This window comes from Macaca nemestrina, chromosome 8 (genome assembly GCF_043159975.1).
Source record: "Macaca nemestrina isolate mMacNem1 chromosome 8, mMacNem.hap1, whole genome shotgun sequence".
NCBI lineage: Eukaryota > Metazoa > Chordata > Mammalia > Primates > Cercopithecidae > Macaca > Macaca nemestrina.
The window spans coordinates 116,587,332-116,604,694 of NC_092132.1; the positions used below are offsets into that span (position 1 = coordinate 116,587,332).

A 17,363-nucleotide genomic window follows, 5' to 3' on the forward strand; every position below is an offset into this window, starting at 1 on the left:
GATTCTCTTGCCTCAGCCTGCTGAGTAGCTGGGACTACAGACGCATGCCACCACGACTGGCTAATTTTTGTATTTTTAGTAGAGATGGGGTTTCACCATGTTGGTCAGGCTGGTCTTGAACTCCTGACATCAAGTGATCCACATGCCTTGGGCTCCCAAAGTGCTGGGATTACAGGCGTGAACCACCGCGCCTGGCTAAAATTTTATTTTTTAAAAAATCTCGCAGTATAGAGTAGTGATTTAGCTCAGATACTCCACAGTCAGGCTGCCTTGTTTAAATCCTGGAGCCTGCCTCTTAGTAGTTCTGTAACATTGGAAAAATTATCTGTGCCTCAGTTTCTTCATCTGTAAAATTAAAGTAATAACGGTATGAAACTTATAGGACTGTTGTGAAAAGCATACACAACATTTGGTATATTTTAAGTGTTCACCAAGTATTAGCTGTTGCTATTTTAAATAGCAAATTCCCTTAATGTGTTCTTGCATGTTTGTGGGTTATTATTGCAGATTATTAATGTGACATAGGGCGAGAGAATGATAAACTTTAAGTTGAATGGTATTAAATAATAACCAAATGAAGGCTTATCAGAAGAAGAGATAAAGGCTTCTGAAATTATACCTCAATGGATATTTACAATACAGATTTCATAAAGCTTTATTGAATACTGTCTATGTATCAGCCCCAGTACCTTACTTTTTCTCATTTTATGTAATCTTTAGGTCAGCCCTTTGAGTTCAACTCCATTTAGAGGAGAAAGTTGAAGCTTAGAGAAATTAAGAGATTGTCTAAGATCACGAAGATGATAAATTGCAAAGGCAGAGTTCAAATGATCCCAAGTCTATTTCTTTTTTATACTGAATGAGTTAGAAAATGATTCAATTTCACACACACACACACACACACACACACACACACACACACACACACACACACACCACATTTATTTCACATGGAACCTTTCAGGAATGTAGATCAGTGGTCAGAAATTGTGAGACTTTTCTAATTAAATCGGGCCAGTTCATTTTGCAGTTGTAGGTTGAAGCAGGTTAAAAAATACTGTCACCTAGCAATCTATAGTTTTCTATTTCTATTGCTGTTTGTTGGGTCCTCTTATCAAGAAAATAGTGAGAGTGTCATTCCAAAGAGAGAAGAGACCCTTTCTTTCACAGGGGATTTGTAAGTCAATTTCACAATTAGACTTTTTAAGTCAATAACCAGGTTAACTCCAAAGGATTCAGGCAACTGTTAAAATCTTTTGCTTCAGTTCAGTTCAGTATCACTAGAGTAGAAGTTGCTGGAAAAAGTTTTTGTTTGATTTAAAGCTTATCTTTTTTACTTTAGGCTCTAAAACACGGAATAGAAATAATCTTTTAGAATGTTTGATTCCAGTAAGATTTTGGTGAGCTTATGGGAAGAGGAATGAACTGTATCCTTAGTTATTAAGGGGGCTCAGAAATTTTTCCTCTTTTCTTTTTTTTCAATTGCAAAAACCCAGGATTGGTGCCTTCTGAGAACAAAAGCATATTTGCCTGGGGCCAATGATATTTCTTCAAGGCAATTGGGTAAAGGGATCAAAGAGCCATCAGGAAAAAAATTGAGTTGAAAGTCAGCTAGAGGGCACCTAAAGGTCATTTTGTGATTACATGTTTTTATAGCTTTATTGAGATATAATCGACATATAATAAACTGTTCATAAAGTCTACAATTTACGTTTTGACTTGCAAATACCTGTGAAGCCATTACCACAATCAGTATGATGAACACATGCATCATGGCTCCAAATTTCCTCATGCCTCTTTGTAATTTCTCCATCTTACACCCCTTTGGGACACCCCCTTTTCGATTCTCAAAAGACCACTGATCTGCTTTTGCCACTCTAGTGTGCATTTTGTAGAATTTTATATGCATGGAATTGTACAGTATGTACCCTTTTTAGGAGGGGAGGGTCTGGCTTTTTTGAAAACCCAGAATAATTATTTTGAGATTCATCCATGTTGTTGAGTCTATCAAGAGTTCATTCCTTTTTATTGCTGTGTAGTGTTTCAATGTATAGCTATACAACAATTTGTTTATCCACTCACCTGTTGATGGACAGATAGCTTATTGCCTATGATTTTAATCCAACTCATTTATTTTACTTGTAGAGAAGTCCAAGGAGAAGAAGTCTCCAGAAAGGGGGCTTGGCTAAGGTTCCTACTGCATTTGGGGGATGATGAGAAGAGTAGCCTGTGACCCTGAGATTGTGTTCCAACAAGTCTGGCAGTTGCATTTTGGCTTTGGCCTGATGTGCCTGGGATGACCTTTCCTTTGACATCTCTAACCCTCCCTCCAACTCTGAATTTATAATAACATTAGGAATTTTTTTTTAAAGACTGTATGAAATTTTATCTACATATACTTATCTACATATCTCTCCATGTCATTGATAGACTTCTTTTTTGTTATACATAAGAGAAACCTTGTATACGGCGATGTGAGTCTCAGAGGATAAGGTAACCCATGTTTATTCTAGGCCAATCTTTTTTCACCTGGTTTCTTAATCTCATCCCTCCTCTTTCCTCAGGGACCTAGAGCCTTTAATTATCTCCTCTTTCTACCAGTTCTTTAGCCACAGCCTATAATCTTGTGCAATTTCTCCACGCCCTTCCCTGTAAGCCTCTCCGTTGATCCTATGTAAGCCTCTAGTTCTTACCTGATTTGTCTCCTTCCCTTTGAGCAAAGTTTCTTGAAAAAGTAGCCTACACTTGATGTCATTACTTCCTCACTTTCCATTCCCTTGTTCTTAACCCTTCAGTCGCCTTCTCTTTTGCACGTGGTGCTGTTGATTGGTTCCCTGAATTCTTAGACTCTTCCTCTCTTGGCCTCTGTGAATGATTCCCTCCCTCCTGGGTTTCCGTCTACTTGTCTGAGTGTTCCTATTTTTAATCTCTGCTTGAACTCATCTTCAACTATTCCTCAGAACTCTGTCCTTGACCTACTGCTCTTCTTTCTTTTCCTTTTTTTTTGTGTGACGGTTTTGCTCTTGTCACCCAAGCTGGAGTGCAATGGGGCAATCTCAGCTCACTGCAACCTCTGCCTCCTGGGTTCAAGTGATTCTCCTGCCTCAGTCTCCCGAGTAGCTGGAATTACAGGTGCCCACCACCATGCCCGGCTAATTTTTGTATTTTTAGTAGAGATGAGATTTTGCCTTGTTGGCCAGGCTGGTCTTGAATGCCTGACCTCAAGTGATCCACCCACCTTGACCTCCCAAAGTGCTGGGATTACAGGGGTGAGCCACTGTGCCCGGCCCCTACTGCTCCTCTTTTCTCTATCTTCTCTTTCTGGAAGGCCTCTTGTGTTCTCCGTATTCTAATTATGTGGTCGCTGGTGATGCTCCTAAATGCATATTGATAACCACAAGCTACATACTAGATACCATTTCTTTGGATTTTAGACAGGGAGAAATGGGTCATCTCTAAAACGGAACTCATAGTTCCCTTCAAATATCTTCCTCCCCCTAAAGATGCCACCATTCACTCAACCATCCAGGCTAGACACTCAGCCACTGTCTTTAATCTGCCCCATCCATTGTAATTATTCCTTGACCCTGTACTTTCCTCTCCAGGCAGTTCAGGGCTTTATCACCTGGATTATTGTAATAATCTAATGTTAACCATCTCCTCACCCCCACCTTCCATTTGCCCTTAAATCAGTGTGTTGTCCACAGTGTACCCCATGTGTTCTTTGATGGATACCTTTTCTGCTTAAAAACACCATAATAGGCTTCCTACAGAAAAAAGTTCAAATCCTCTTAACTTTTCATATAAGATTTTTAATGATGTGATCCCCTACCTATACCTACAGCTTTTATGATCTTATTCTGCAGTCTTTTTTTTTTATTTTGCTAGACCAGCTCTTATTCACCTATCTTTCTTTCTTCTTTTTCTTTTTTTTTTCCCTCTGTCGCCCAGGCCAGGCTGGAGTGTAGTGGTGCGATCTCGGCTCACTGCAACCTCCGCCTCCTGGGTTCAAGCGATTTTCCTGCCCCAGCACCCCGGGTAGCTGGGATTACAGGCGTGTGCCACCATGCCTGCCTAATTTTTGTATTTTTAGTAGAGACGGGGTTTACACCATGTTGGCCAGGCTGGTCTCGAACTCCTGACCTCAAGTGATCCAGCCACCTAGGTCTCCCAAAGTGCTGGGATTACAGACGTGAGCCACTGTGCCCAGCCTTATTCATCTTTGAAGACCCTTATAAGTGTTTCTTATCTGTGTCCACAATATCCTGTGTATTCTTGTCGTACAGCACTGATTATAATAAACTGAAACATTCTAGTTTTTGTCTGTGCTTCTTACAAGACTGTAAGATCTGCGAGGGCAGGAGCTTCGTCTGTTCATTTTTGTACCCATCCCACCCCCCGAAGGTCTAACATAATTCTGGCATACAATAAGCACTCAATAAGTGTTTGTCAACAAAAATAATAAACATCCCATGACCTTTTAGAATGTAAAACCGCTGTCAGTTATACCAGCTCATTGAATGCTCGTAATAGTCCATGAGGGTAATAGCACCACAACTCCACTTCACAGATAAGGATACACAGGAGAGAGGGCTTCAGCCATTCCTCAAGGTCACAGGCAGATCAACTGATTGTAAATCCAGTGTTTTTTTCCCTTACATTTCTGATTTTGGAAAATGTCAGTGTGTTAGGACAGAGATTTAGTTTGACCCTGTAAACATTTATTGAAACAACTATTATCTATGAGCCACAATCCTAAGTGTGAAAGCAATGAAGGAGAGTGGAGAAGACCACTTATGTCTGGTAAGGTTCTAGATACTCACAGTCTCCCTCCCTCCCTTCCTTCCTTCCTCCCTCTCTCTTGCTCCCTCCCTCGCTTTCTTCCTTCCCCCTCTCTCTTTTATTTTATTTACTTAGTTGAGATCCAGGGACCCTGTCACTCAGGCTGGAGTACAGTGGCACAATCATAGCTCACTGCAGCCTTGAACTCCTCGGCTCAAGTGATCATCCTGTCTCGGCCTCCTGAGTAGCTAGGATTACAGATGCACGCCACCATGCCTGGCTGTATTTCTGTAGAGATGCGGTCTCACTGTGTTATCCAGGGCAGGTCTTAAACTCCTGGCCTTGAGCAATCCTCCTGCATTGGTCTTCCAAAGTGCGGAGATCATAGGCGTGAGCCACCGTGCCTGGCCCTTCCTTCTTTTCTTTCATTCTTTCTTTTTCTCTTTCTCTCTTTTTTTCCACGCTGTGGAGTAGAGGGGCTGGCTTGTGCATTGTAGGACATTTAACAGATTCTCTGGCCTCTATCCCTAGATGCTGGTAGCAACACCCCCATCTCGTTGTGACAAGCAAATATGTCTTCAGGCATTGCCAAATGTCCCCAGTCGTGTGTGCGTGAGACAAATTTGCCCCTAGCTGAGAACCACTGTGGTGTGGATAGACTTAAAAAGGAGGGGATTAAGAATAAGAGGGCAAGCTTTGCTTCCCAAAGCATGGCAGGTGTTACATGGATGCAGTTCTGTATGGGCTAAGAGTCAGGGGAGTAGGGGAGGGAGAGAAGGAGATGTTAGGAGTGCGTCTGCATGGAAGCAGAGGCCAAAAGGAGTTCTGGAAGAAGATAGAAGATGGGCGAGTGGTGTTGAAGGGTGGGGTCCTAGAGAACCCATGAGAATAGGAACGTTGGCTATGTAATGGGAGAGGAAGAAGTTGTGTGTGTGTGTGTGTGTGTGTGTGTGTGTGTGTGATCTACATCTCAGCTCATCCTACCCAACCAAATTCTAAAGAGGAGAGTCAGTTGTTCTTTGGAAGACCAGACTTGGGGAGAAGCCAGGCTATAAATCCTGGAGGGGAGGACTTTACTGCCACTTAGAAATCAGGCCTGAAACACCCATAATGTTTGTCAGTCCACATTTTAGTGTTCTTAAGTAAGTGTGCAGGGTGTGGGGGATGAAATATGGCAGGTATTTGATTTAAAAAGCCTGCACAGATTTAATGTCCTGATAAAATGTATTAAATCTTTTAAGGTTTTAATGAATCTAGTATGTGTTTCATAAATCAAGAACTCTGCTGAGCCGTCTTCTGGTTTAATAAGAGTAAACTAGGAAATTGCTCTGAGCAGAAGCAAAATACATTTATATCACACTGAAAAGTAATAGATTTTTAAGCTGAGGGGGTCTTTCTGGGCTTTTTATGCTGTTTGCTTATTATGTTGCTCCAATTCCTTCAAATATTAAACCACAGGCAAACATGTGCTTAACCATATCAAGATGTGAACTAGCACAAAGGTAAATATTATTTGTAAGAGAGCAGAAAACAAAGCCAGTATTTCCTTACCCTTAGACCTAGGACGACGTTGATTTCTGCACTGACACCTGGCTTTGTGTATCTAGGTGTAAGGTGGTTGGTTAAAAATCATTATTAACTATTATTAAATCACCTTTCCCAAGTTCTCTCACTCCTCCATCCTCACCCCCTTAGCACATCTGCCAGATTGAAGCCGTGAGTGTATAAAATACTTCTTGAATTTTACAGCTGGCTGTGGAATGGCCTTGTTAAACCTGCTGGCCAGAGTGTCCAAAGCAAGTGTTCAGAGATCCTTCTGTCATCTTAAACCCAAGGGCCGAAATGTTCGCTTTCGTTCTTTTCCCTTCCTTCCAGCTCCATTGCTCAAGCTCGAGTGGGAATGGGAAAGGGGCTTTTGGGGGTGTGGGTGTAACAGATGGGTATCTCTGAGCAGGCTGGGGCTTGAAGCCTCACTACCCAGCTTCCTTGGTGGATGGGCAAGATTCTGGGGTGAGATGGTGGTTCAGAGAGTTGGGGGGAGGTGGTGTTGGAGGAATGAAGGGGGGTGGGGCTTGAACATTCCAGTGCACAAAAGCTGGCAGGGCTTGTGAGCTCTGCAGGGGAGGGAGCGGGCCCGTAAAGCTCAGTGTGGAGAAGCCTGTCCAACCTCATTAGCTGTCACGGGCAACAATACTGATCTGGCAATAGAGGCGATTCCAAACCTGTTGGTCATTAATCACCCGCCTGACAGTTGCGAATGGAAGTGGAAAAACCTCATCCCCCCTCCACCCTTCCCCTCCTCCTGGGCCCAGCTCTGGAGTTTAGAGTTACCTCTTGGTGTATCTGTGGTTCGCGGCTGTGTGCTGGGTCCTTCCCCCTTGGCTTTTTTAGGGGGTCGTTTTCAGCACGGAGAGGCTACAGGTTGGCCAGAGCCTGGCAGACAGTGATTCGGGGCACAGAGACTGGGGAGCAAGAAAATGAAAGGTAGTGGCCTCCGGAGTGGGGACCTCGGCTGTGACCCCTCTGGGATCTAGGGCTGGGACTTGGCAAGCTCGTGGAGTCAGGGAAGGCTGTCATGAGCACCCAGGCCTCATCTTTCCACACCCGCCCCCTCGTTCCCTGGCACACCCTTCTCTCCCTCCTTCAGCCACTAGGTGCCAACATATTTTCCTTTATGTTCCTTTTCCCTGCCCTTCCCACCCTCCCTTCCCTTCCCTTCCCTTCCCTCTATTCCCAAATAAGCAGATCCTGCTCGCAGGAAAAGTTTTCATCTCAGTTTTTTCGGTCTCACTCTGAATTTAAGCCTCGTTTCCTTTCTCAGAGGAGCTCGGCTTTTCAGCCCCATCTCTAGCTGTGGCAGAGGGGAAGAGTGATGTTTGGTAATAGTGATATTGATACTTCATGTGTGAGAGTGCAGTCAGGGCAGTGGGAAGAGAGGCCTGGTCTGCACAGGTGCCTCTGAAATCAATCAACAGGAAGTGCTGCTTAGTTTCTTGGTCTGTCTCTAAGTTTTCTACATAAAGGAGGGAGGAGAGGAGAGATGGAGCAGAGGACATCTACAGACCGGACTAGGATGAGGACTTCTGTCACTTTCTTTTTTTTTGAGACAGAGTCTCGCTCTGTCGCCCAGGCTGGAGTGCAGTAGCGTGATCTTGGCTCACTGCCTCCCAGGTTCAAGTGATTCTCCTGCCTTAGCCTCCGGAGTAGTTGGGACTACAGGCACCCACCACCACGCCTGGCTAATTTTGTCACTCAAGTTTCTTGCATACTCTTCAGTGCATGTGAGCCAGGTTACATTTAAGAGAGAAGATTCAACTTCTGCTCAGTTTCCTAGGATGTAGAGGGAACAGGAGTGTAAGGAATTAGCCAGGAATTCCTGAAAGAGTAATGTCAAGATAATTTACACACTTCTTAGCTCTTCTGCTGGGCAGGCATGAGCGAGTAACCTGAGTGCTAATAACCAAGGAAGGAGAGAAATTGCAACAAAAATTGTCAAGTGGTCTACACGAGTCCTCTAGGTTTTCCAAATGTCTCTGCATTCCGTGGGTGCAGATGACCCCTGGCCTTGGCCACATTTGTTGGTGCCTTGTGCTCTCTCCATAGCTTCTCTGACCTCTTGCTACTCATTATAGCATTAGGCAGAGGATGGACACATCTGTCCACAGTTCATCCGTCCAGGCTACCCTGACAAAGACAAATTCCCATGACAAACTCATAGGAAAAAAATGGAAAGGAGGGATAGTCACAACTACAGCATTTTAGGCCGGCTTCCCAATTTATCATATACCCCTTTATCCTTTTGTTTTTTTGAGACAGAGTCTTGCTCTGTCACCCAGTCTGGGGGTCTTGCTCTGCCACCCAGGCTGGAGTGCAGTGGCACAATCTCAGCTCACTACAATCTTCGCCTCCCAGGTTCAAGTGATTCTTGTCCCTCAGCCTCCTGAGTAGCTGGGACTATAGCTGTGGGCCACCATGCCCCGCTAGTTTTTGTATTTTTTAGTAGAGATGGGGTTTTGGTATGTTAGCCATGTTGGTCTCAAACTCCTGGCCTCAAGTGATCCACCCGCCTGGGCCTTCCAAAGTGCTGGGATTACAGGCATGAGCCACCACGCCTGGCCTCCTTATGTTTTCTCTAATACAATGATTGTTCTTAATTCCAGCTACACATTAGAATCACTTGGCGATGCCTGGGCCACATTCCCTGATAATCTGATAACATTAGTCTGGGGTAAGGTCCCCAAAAGGAGATTTTTTTTTTTTTTTTGAGTCGGGGTCTCATTCTGTTGCTGAGGCTGGGGTGCAGTGGTCTCATTATAGCTCACTGCAGCCTCAAATTCTTGGGCTCAAACAGTCCTCCCACCTCAGCCTCTCGAGTAGCTGGGACTACAGACATGCACCACCACACTTGGCTAATTTGTAATTTTTTTGTAGAGATAGGGTCTTGCTTTGTTGCCCAGGCTGCTCTTGAACTCTTGGGCTCAAGTGATCCTCCCTCTGCCTCCCAAAGTGCTGGGATTGCAGTCATGAGGCATTATGCCCAGCCAGGGAATTTTTGTTTTTGAGACAGGGTCTTGCTTTATTACCTAGGCTAGAGTGCAGTGGCACAGTCACAGCTCACTGCAGCCTCTACCTCCCAGGCTCAATTGATCCCACCACCTTAGCCTCCTCAGTAGCTGGGACTACAGGCACGTGCCACCATGCCCAGCTAATTTTTGTATTTTTAGTAGAGGTAGGATTTCGCCATGTTGCCCAGGCTGGTCTTGAATTCCTGGTCTCAAGCAATCCACCGCCTCGGCTTCTCAAAGTACTGGGATTACAGGGTTAAGCCACTGTGCCCAGCCAGAGATATTTGGGAAAAGCTCTTCAGGTAATACCAGCCTCAGCTTGGGCTGAGAAGACTGGTGTCATATTTGTAAACTCATCATGGCAGTTCACACCATGGTATCTTTGTTTTTGAGATTTACCTCTCCTGAAAGCCACCTTCCTTTTTTCTCTGCCTATTGAGTAACCACTTGGTGCCACATGTACTAGGTGCCACTACTTGTGCTGTGCTTGGCACTATTTATTTATTGTTTATTTTTTGAGATGGAGTCTCGTTCTGTCACCCAGGCTGGATTGCAGTGGTGCAAGCTCAGCTCACTGCAACCTCTGTCTCCCAGGTTCTAGCGATTCTCCTGCCTCTGCCTCCCGAGTAGCTGGGACTACAGGCATGCACCACCACGCCTGGTTAAGTTTTTGTATTTTTAGTAGAGATGGGGTTTCACCATGTTGGCCAGACTGGTCTGGAACTCCTAACCTCAGGTGATCCACCCGCCTCAGCCTGTCAAAGTGCAAGGATTATAGGCATGAGCCACCGTGCCCAGCCCTTGGCCCTGTTTAGAAGAGAGAAGCAAAAGATGTGGTTCTTAGCTGGGGAAATGACATGCGCACACACAGAACAGTTCTATGTAAAGGCTAAATGATCTGAAACAAAATATAGGAGCTACAGGGGCTCAGAGGAGGGCTGGAGTAATCAGGGAAAGTGGTGAGGAGGAAGGGGACTTGGGTGGATAGCATTTAGGTAAGTGTGCAGGAAAGGCGGGGGACTTCAGGCAGAGGGCCAGCGTGAGCAGATGAGTAGAGGCTGGAACAGCACGGCCTGTGCTAGGGACAAGGAGAGGGTTTGCTTGACTAGATGGGAGGCTCAGCTCAGGTCCTTTCTCCTCCTGCAGCCAGCACTCATCCGTCCAGGGTTCCTGCAGCATCACTGCAAGTTCCACTTAGTCCTGGACTGCTGTGTACTGCTCAGTCACTTTCATGTGTATGTCACTAGTTATCTCAATCAGATATACAAGCAACTGGAAGGCAGGGAGTATACTTTATATAAGTTGGGACTTATTCAACACAATGCAATGCAATTCAAGTCAGTTCAACTTGATGCAATCCAATCCAATTCAATTCAACATGTTTTTATTGAGTACCAGCTATGCGCCTGTTCTAGGCTTTTGAAACTCAATTAAACAGACAAAGATACTGGGCTTCCTGAGCTTAGTTCTCATAGGAGCATACAGACAAAAAGACATACGATAAATAATATTAGATAAATTAGATATTATGGTAGAAGGTGATAAACACCAGGGAATAAATGAGAAGAAGGCCAGGGTCCTGTGGCTAAGGAGTGAGTGTGTCCACGCATGTCTGTGTGTCATTAAATGGAAGTTATTAAGTGGAAGGTATTAAGCAGAAGACATTACAAAAAAGAAGGCACTATTAATAGAGTTATTAAATAGAAAGTCAGGGTATGTCTCGTTAAGAAGGTGATAATTTACCAAAAACATAAAGGAAATGATGGGGCTGGCCAAGTGGATTTCTGGAAGAGAAGTTTCCAAACAGAGGACAGCTAGAGAATGGTCCTAAACAGGAGCATCCTAGTGTGTTTGAGGAATGGCAGGGAGGCCATGTGGTTGGAGCCAAAGCTGGTGAAGGAGATGGTGGGGTGGAAGGAGATTGGAGAGGGCCCAGGGAGCTAGGTCTTAGGAGCCACCCTGTGGACTTTGGCCACTCCTCCAAATGAGATGGGAGCTCTCGCGGGTTTTCAAACCAACGAGCAACTTCTGTTTCTAAAAGATCTTTTGGCTGCAGTGTTGAGAATAGATGATGGGAGTTGGGAGGTGGAGAGTAGGACCAGGGTAGAAGAAGATCTGTTAAGAGACTGATTTTTACAGACACAGCTGAACCTGTGCAACTCAGAGAAAGAAGACTTTCAGCGGATTCATGTTGGAAGGCCACACAGGACTATCATGTGCTCTTTAAGAACTTCACTATAAGACACACATTATTTAGATTTTTGACCTGACTGAATAAGCCTGATCATCCAGCTTATTCACCAGGGCTGGCTTCAGGAGAGACATTTCCCCTGCTAATCACCACATAAAGATTTGTAATTGTCAATTAAAAATCTGATGGTTTAAAGATAGCGTTCAAAACGTTCCAAAGAGTTTTGAGCAACACAACATATTAGAATGAGTGTATATCCTTCCAAAGGGACATTTCAAATGGGACAATATTTATTTTGATATCTGAGTTCTGCTATGTTTACTTTAAAAATTTTAGTACTTTATAGTATCTCTTCTGTGTTCTCTAACTATTGAGTGGAGGGTTGGCATTCAGCACACAGTATACTTAAGAAGAGCCTGGGGAATGGAACTAAGCCTTGGGCGTGTTGATATGTGTTTATTTGCAAGGCAGTATTAAAAATTCCATTTGAATTTCCAAATACAACTAATTTTGAGGGACCAAACTACTTTTTTTCCTTGAAAGAAGTAAGATATATTTAAAAGAGTTTCTTTCCCTTCCCCTCCTAAGAAGTAAAGGTAACTGCTTTTCTGTTAAGCTTCTTACTAGTCCATTTAAATGAATGAGCAGCCAGGGGGGTCATCAGTCTGTCCCCAAGTCAACAACATTACTGAGCAGCTTCCGTGGGTGTTAGTTATTGAGAGGGGATTTAAAAAATAGAGAGGCTGGGTGCAGTGGCTCATGCCTGTAATATCAGCACTTTGGGAGGCCAAGGTGGGCAGATCACCTGAGGTGAGGAGTTTGAGACCAGCCTAGCCAACATAGTGAAACCCTGTCTCTACTAAAAACACAAAAATTAGCCCGGCATGGTGGTGCACACCTGTAAGCCCAGCTACTCAAGAGGCTGAGGCAGGAAAATCACTTGAACCTGGGAGGCGGAGGTTGCAGAGAGCCAAGATCACGCCACTGCACTCCGGCCTGGGTGACAGAGCGAGATGCCATCTCAAACAACAACAATAACAACAAAAAAACCAAAAAACAACAACAAAAAACCACCTCCATTTTGCCCTCATGTTGCTCCCAATCTGGCAGGGAAAACAGACCATGAAACAAAACAACACTAGAAGGACACATACTGCTGGGGGATTAGAGAAAAGAAGGTTCTTGGCCAGGTGTAGTGGCTCATGCCTGTCATCCCAGCACTTTGGGAGGCCAAGGCAGGAGGACTGCTTGAGGCCAGGAGTTTGAGATCAACCTGGGCAACACGAGAAAACCCAGTTTCTACAAAAAAAAAATCCAAAAAGTTAGCCAGGCGTGGTAGCACATGGCTGTAGTCTCAGCTACTTGGGAGGCTGAAGTGGGAGGATCTCTTGAGCCCAGGAGGTTGAGGCTGCAGTGAGTGGTGACTGCACCACTGCACTCCAGCCTGGGTGACAGAGCAAGACTCTGTCTCAAAAAAATAGATAAAACTAAAAAAGAAAAGGAGACTTCTTATTCCTCTGTGTGTCATATATATGTGTAGTTTTAAACCTTTTCAATGTTTTATAACATCCATGATCTCATTTCATTTAGGCCCAGTGATAATTCTCTGAAATAAAGTCACAGAGAGTCACAGCTGCAGAGGACCTCAGAGATCATCCATTTTATCCAATCCCTTGATTCTATATGGAGGAAACCGAGGCACGGATATGGAAGGTGCTTTGTCATGGTCACACAGAAGCAGAGGAGCTGGAACGGGAACCGGGGCCCTTGGTTCTATCCACATTCTTTCCTACACTTTCAGAATGGGGAGGGCAATTGGATTGAGGCCACAGGAGCATTTAATGAAGCTGAGAGGAGCCCAGGTGGGGACAAGGTGATGGTTCAGGACGAGGATTTGGGAGGTGGGGTCACTGCAGGGACATCTGGAGGCCCAGAGTCACACGGGGAAACATTAGCTTTTAATTATCATTTTCTGAGGCTGCCCCTCCCACAGTTAAGAGTGTCTGGAGCGGGGGAATCAAGCCGGCAAGGAATGCCTGCTGGAATGAAGGCGGCCAGCAGTCATTACAGGGGGCCTTAGTCATGAACGGAATTCCTCAGCGTGGGGCGCTGACGTTCCAACCACTGGCTGGGAGCAAAGGCCTGCACGTGGGACACCCCAGGAGCAAGGTGCTCGCCCCTTCCTGTGACCCGAGCCCTCCAGCGCAAGGGTGGCGAAGCATTGCAGAGCCACCCAGGACCTTTCAGCTGCGGCCAGGCCCAGGCCCAAGTGCTCAGGCCCAATAATGTCCTGCTGTCCTGCCACGCCCCATGCCCCAAGGCGTCCCAGCCCTGGTTCAGGGGCCATGCAGGGAAGTGAGGCAGGGAAGGCATGGGGAACCCTGGTCTCCTGGGAGGAAAGGAGACCCAGTGGCATTTATTATTTGTTTAGTTTAGTTTTTTAGAGATAGGACCTCTAAATCCAACTAATTAGCAAACACATACACAATTTTTTTTTTTTTGAGATGGAGTCTTGCTCGGTCACCCAGGCTGGAGTGCAGTGGTGCAATCTCGGCTCACTGCAACCTCTGCCTCCTGCATTAAGCGATTCTTCTGCCTCAGCCTCCCGAGTAGCTGGGATTACAGGTGCTTGCCACCACGCCAGGCTAATTTTTTGTATTTTTAGTAGAGACAAGGTTTCACCGTGTTGGCCAGGCTGGTGTTGAACTCCTGACCTTCAGCGATTCTCCTGCCTCGCCCTCCCAAAGTGCTGGGATTATAGGCGTGAGCCACCGCGCCTGGGCTCTACGCAATATATATATATATATATATATATTTTATATATATATATACACATACATATATATATTTTTATATATTTTTTATATATATATACACATACATATATATATATTTTTTTAAACAGAGTTTTGCCCTTGTTGCCCAGGCTGGAATGCAATGGCGTGATCTCAGTTCACCGCAAACTCCACCTCCCGAGTTCAAGCGATTCTCTTGCCTCAACCTCCGGAGTAGCTGGGATTATAGGCATGTGCCACCACATCTGGCTGTTTTTTGTATTTTTAGTAGAGATGGGGTTTCTGAGGTGATCCGCCCGCCTCAGCCTCCCAAAGTGTTGGGATTACAGGCGTGAGCCACTGCACCTGGCCACAATGATTTTTTAAAAAAATCATAATATATATTTAAAATAGAGAAAAGTAGAAATAGCCTAAGAGTATCACGCAGTCATCAAAATGCTGAGGCTGTATGGAAAAAAAAGCTTAAAACATAATGGTTAGCAAAAAAAGGAGAATATTATATATACAGTGTTATGTGTATATATATGTATACACACATATGCCATGGTCATATCTATATTTATATATAAATATATACATATAAATGTATAATATATAAATATAAATATATATATATATATATAAAAATGTACTCTATTCTTTTTTTTAAGTCAGGGTCTCACTCTGTCTCCCAGGCTGGAGTGCAGTGGTACAATCACAGCTCACTGCAGCCTCAACCTCTTGGGCTCAAGCAATCATCCAACCTCAGGCTCCGGAATAGCTGGGACTTCAGGCATGCGTCACTGCACCTGGCAATTTTTTTTGTTTTAATAGCGATCGGGTCTTGGGATGTTGTCTACACTGGCCTTGATCTCCTGGCCTCAAGCAATCCTTCTGCCTCAGGCCTCCCAAAGCACTGGGATTACAGGCGTGAACCATCACACCTGGCTGTGTTTCTTGTAGTAGCAAAGTGGACACATGTTGGGACTACCAGACACCAGGTCAGGCCTGGCTTTTGTGTGTGGCTTCTTGACCATGGCATTTACAGCAGCACTCCTCACACTTGAACTTGACTTAGGGGATTTTGTCAAAATGCAGATTTAGAGTCATGGATCGGGATGGGGCCTGTGAGTCTACATTCCATTTTAACAAGTTTCATTTTTTGGTCAGGCGCTGTGGCTCAAGCCTATAATCCCAGAACTTTGGGAGGCTGAGGTGGGCAGATCACTTGAAGCCAGGAGTTTGAGACCAGCTTGGTCAATGTGGTGAAATCCCGTCTCTATGAGAAATACAAAAATTAGCTGGGTGAGGTGGTGCACGCCTGTAGTCCCAACCACTTGGGAGGCTGAGGCACAAGAATCGCTTGAACCCAGTAAGTGGAGGCTGCAATGAGCCTGGGCCACTGCACTCTAGCCTGTGTGATATAGCAAGACTCTGTCTCCAAAAAAAAAGTTTTATTTTTTAATTGGCACCTAATAATTGTACATATTTATGGGGTCCATATGATGTTTTGATAACTGCATACAATATGTCATGATCAAATCAGGGTAATCTGCATATCCATCACCTCAAACATTTATCATGTCTTTGTGTTGGGAACATTCCAAATCCTGCCTTGTAGCTATTTGAAAATATACAATACATTCTTGTTAATGGTCATCACCCTACATTGCTATAGAACACTAGGATTTATTCCTGCTCTCTCCTATGTAGCTGTAACTTTGTGTCTGTTAGCCAACCTCTCCCTCCCCAACCCCTGCCCTCCCCACGCCTCTAGCGACCACAGTTCTACTGAGTGCATTTCTAACGGGCTTCCAGGCTGGGCATGGTGGCTCACGCCCGTAATCCCAGCACTTTGGGAGGCTAAGGCGGGTGGATCACCTGAGGTCAGGAGTTCCAGACTAGCATGGGCAACATGGTGAAACCCTGTCTGTACTAAAATACAAAAAAAATTAGCCGGGAGTGATGGTGCATGTCTGTAATCCCAGCTACTTGAGAGGCTAGGCAGGATAATCACTTGAACCCAGGAGGCAGAGGTTGCAGTGAGCTGAGATTGTGCCATTGCACTCCAGCCTTGGCGACAAGAGCAAAACTCTGTCTCAAAACAGAATAAAATAAAATAAAGGGCTTCCAGGTGATGGTGACACTACTGGTTTGAAAGCCATACTTAGAGGAATGAGCCTTTCAAAGGGGAGTCCATGGGAATGAATTCATCCCAAACCTCACCTGAATAAAGGTCTTCTCAGTGCTTTCCACTGAGGGTCCCATTTTTCGGACCCCTTTGCATGCTCCCTACCTTTTCTGGATGCTTGGGTCCCCGCTGACCCCTCCAAGCACTTGCGGCACTCACTGTCTGCTCTGCTCGCTTGGTCCCTTTAGCATCCCACGTCTCTGCTGCTTTGAGTGCCTTTGTTACGAACACTTCCTGCACAAGGTGGCCAGCTACCCGTGCCTCACTTGCTTCTGTTCTTGTAAGGTCCAGCCACGACACTGTGGGGACAGCCAGGATCCCACGAACACTGATTCCTTGACTCCATCTGCCCTTGTGCAGCCAACAGCTCCTTTCCTGGGCCCTGTCACCTTGCTCAGTTGGCCCAGAGAGCCCCTGCTGGGCCAGTCTCTCTGTCCCTATTGCCTGGGACTCTGTTTTTAGAACAATAAGGTGAATTCTGTTCATCTCCTAAGAAAGCATTGAGTTCCGGAATGGGGGAAACATACTTCTCTCTTGGCAGAGGAGGAACCACCCAGTCAGGCGGGCCAAGGCCCCATTGATCAGAGTCCAGTGAAAAAGTGGCTTCTCAGGAGCCCTGGATGCTGGCCCACTTCGAGACAACTTCTTCTTTCAACTTCCTTTCATGTGTTTTAACTTCACAAACATGCCAGTTTCCAGCTGCTCCTCAGAGACAGTGGTGGTGATGGTGGTGGGAAGGACACCGCGGCAGGGGTCAGACGGAGCGGGGGGGGAGGGTGGTGGGGGGAGGTTTCACCCTATTAGGGACATTTCTGTTGGGGACCAAGGTTATCTCGCAGATGACTCATGCGATAACATGG

General features: G+C 45.3%; 1 long non-coding RNA gene across 1 annotated transcript; it reads right to left on the minus strand.

Annotated features, from left to right (window-relative positions):
* Nucleotides 1-925: 925 nt before the first annotated feature.
* Nucleotides 926-17,026, minus strand: LOC139355686 (uncharacterized). Its single transcript, XR_011606543.1, has 3 exons — nucleotides 16,539-17,026; nucleotides 7,114-7,244; nucleotides 926-1,345 (listed from the first exon to the last, which is right to left on the minus strand). It is a non-coding gene; the product is annotated as an uncharacterized lncRNA (long non-coding RNA).
* Nucleotides 17,027-17,363: the final 337 nt, after the last annotated feature.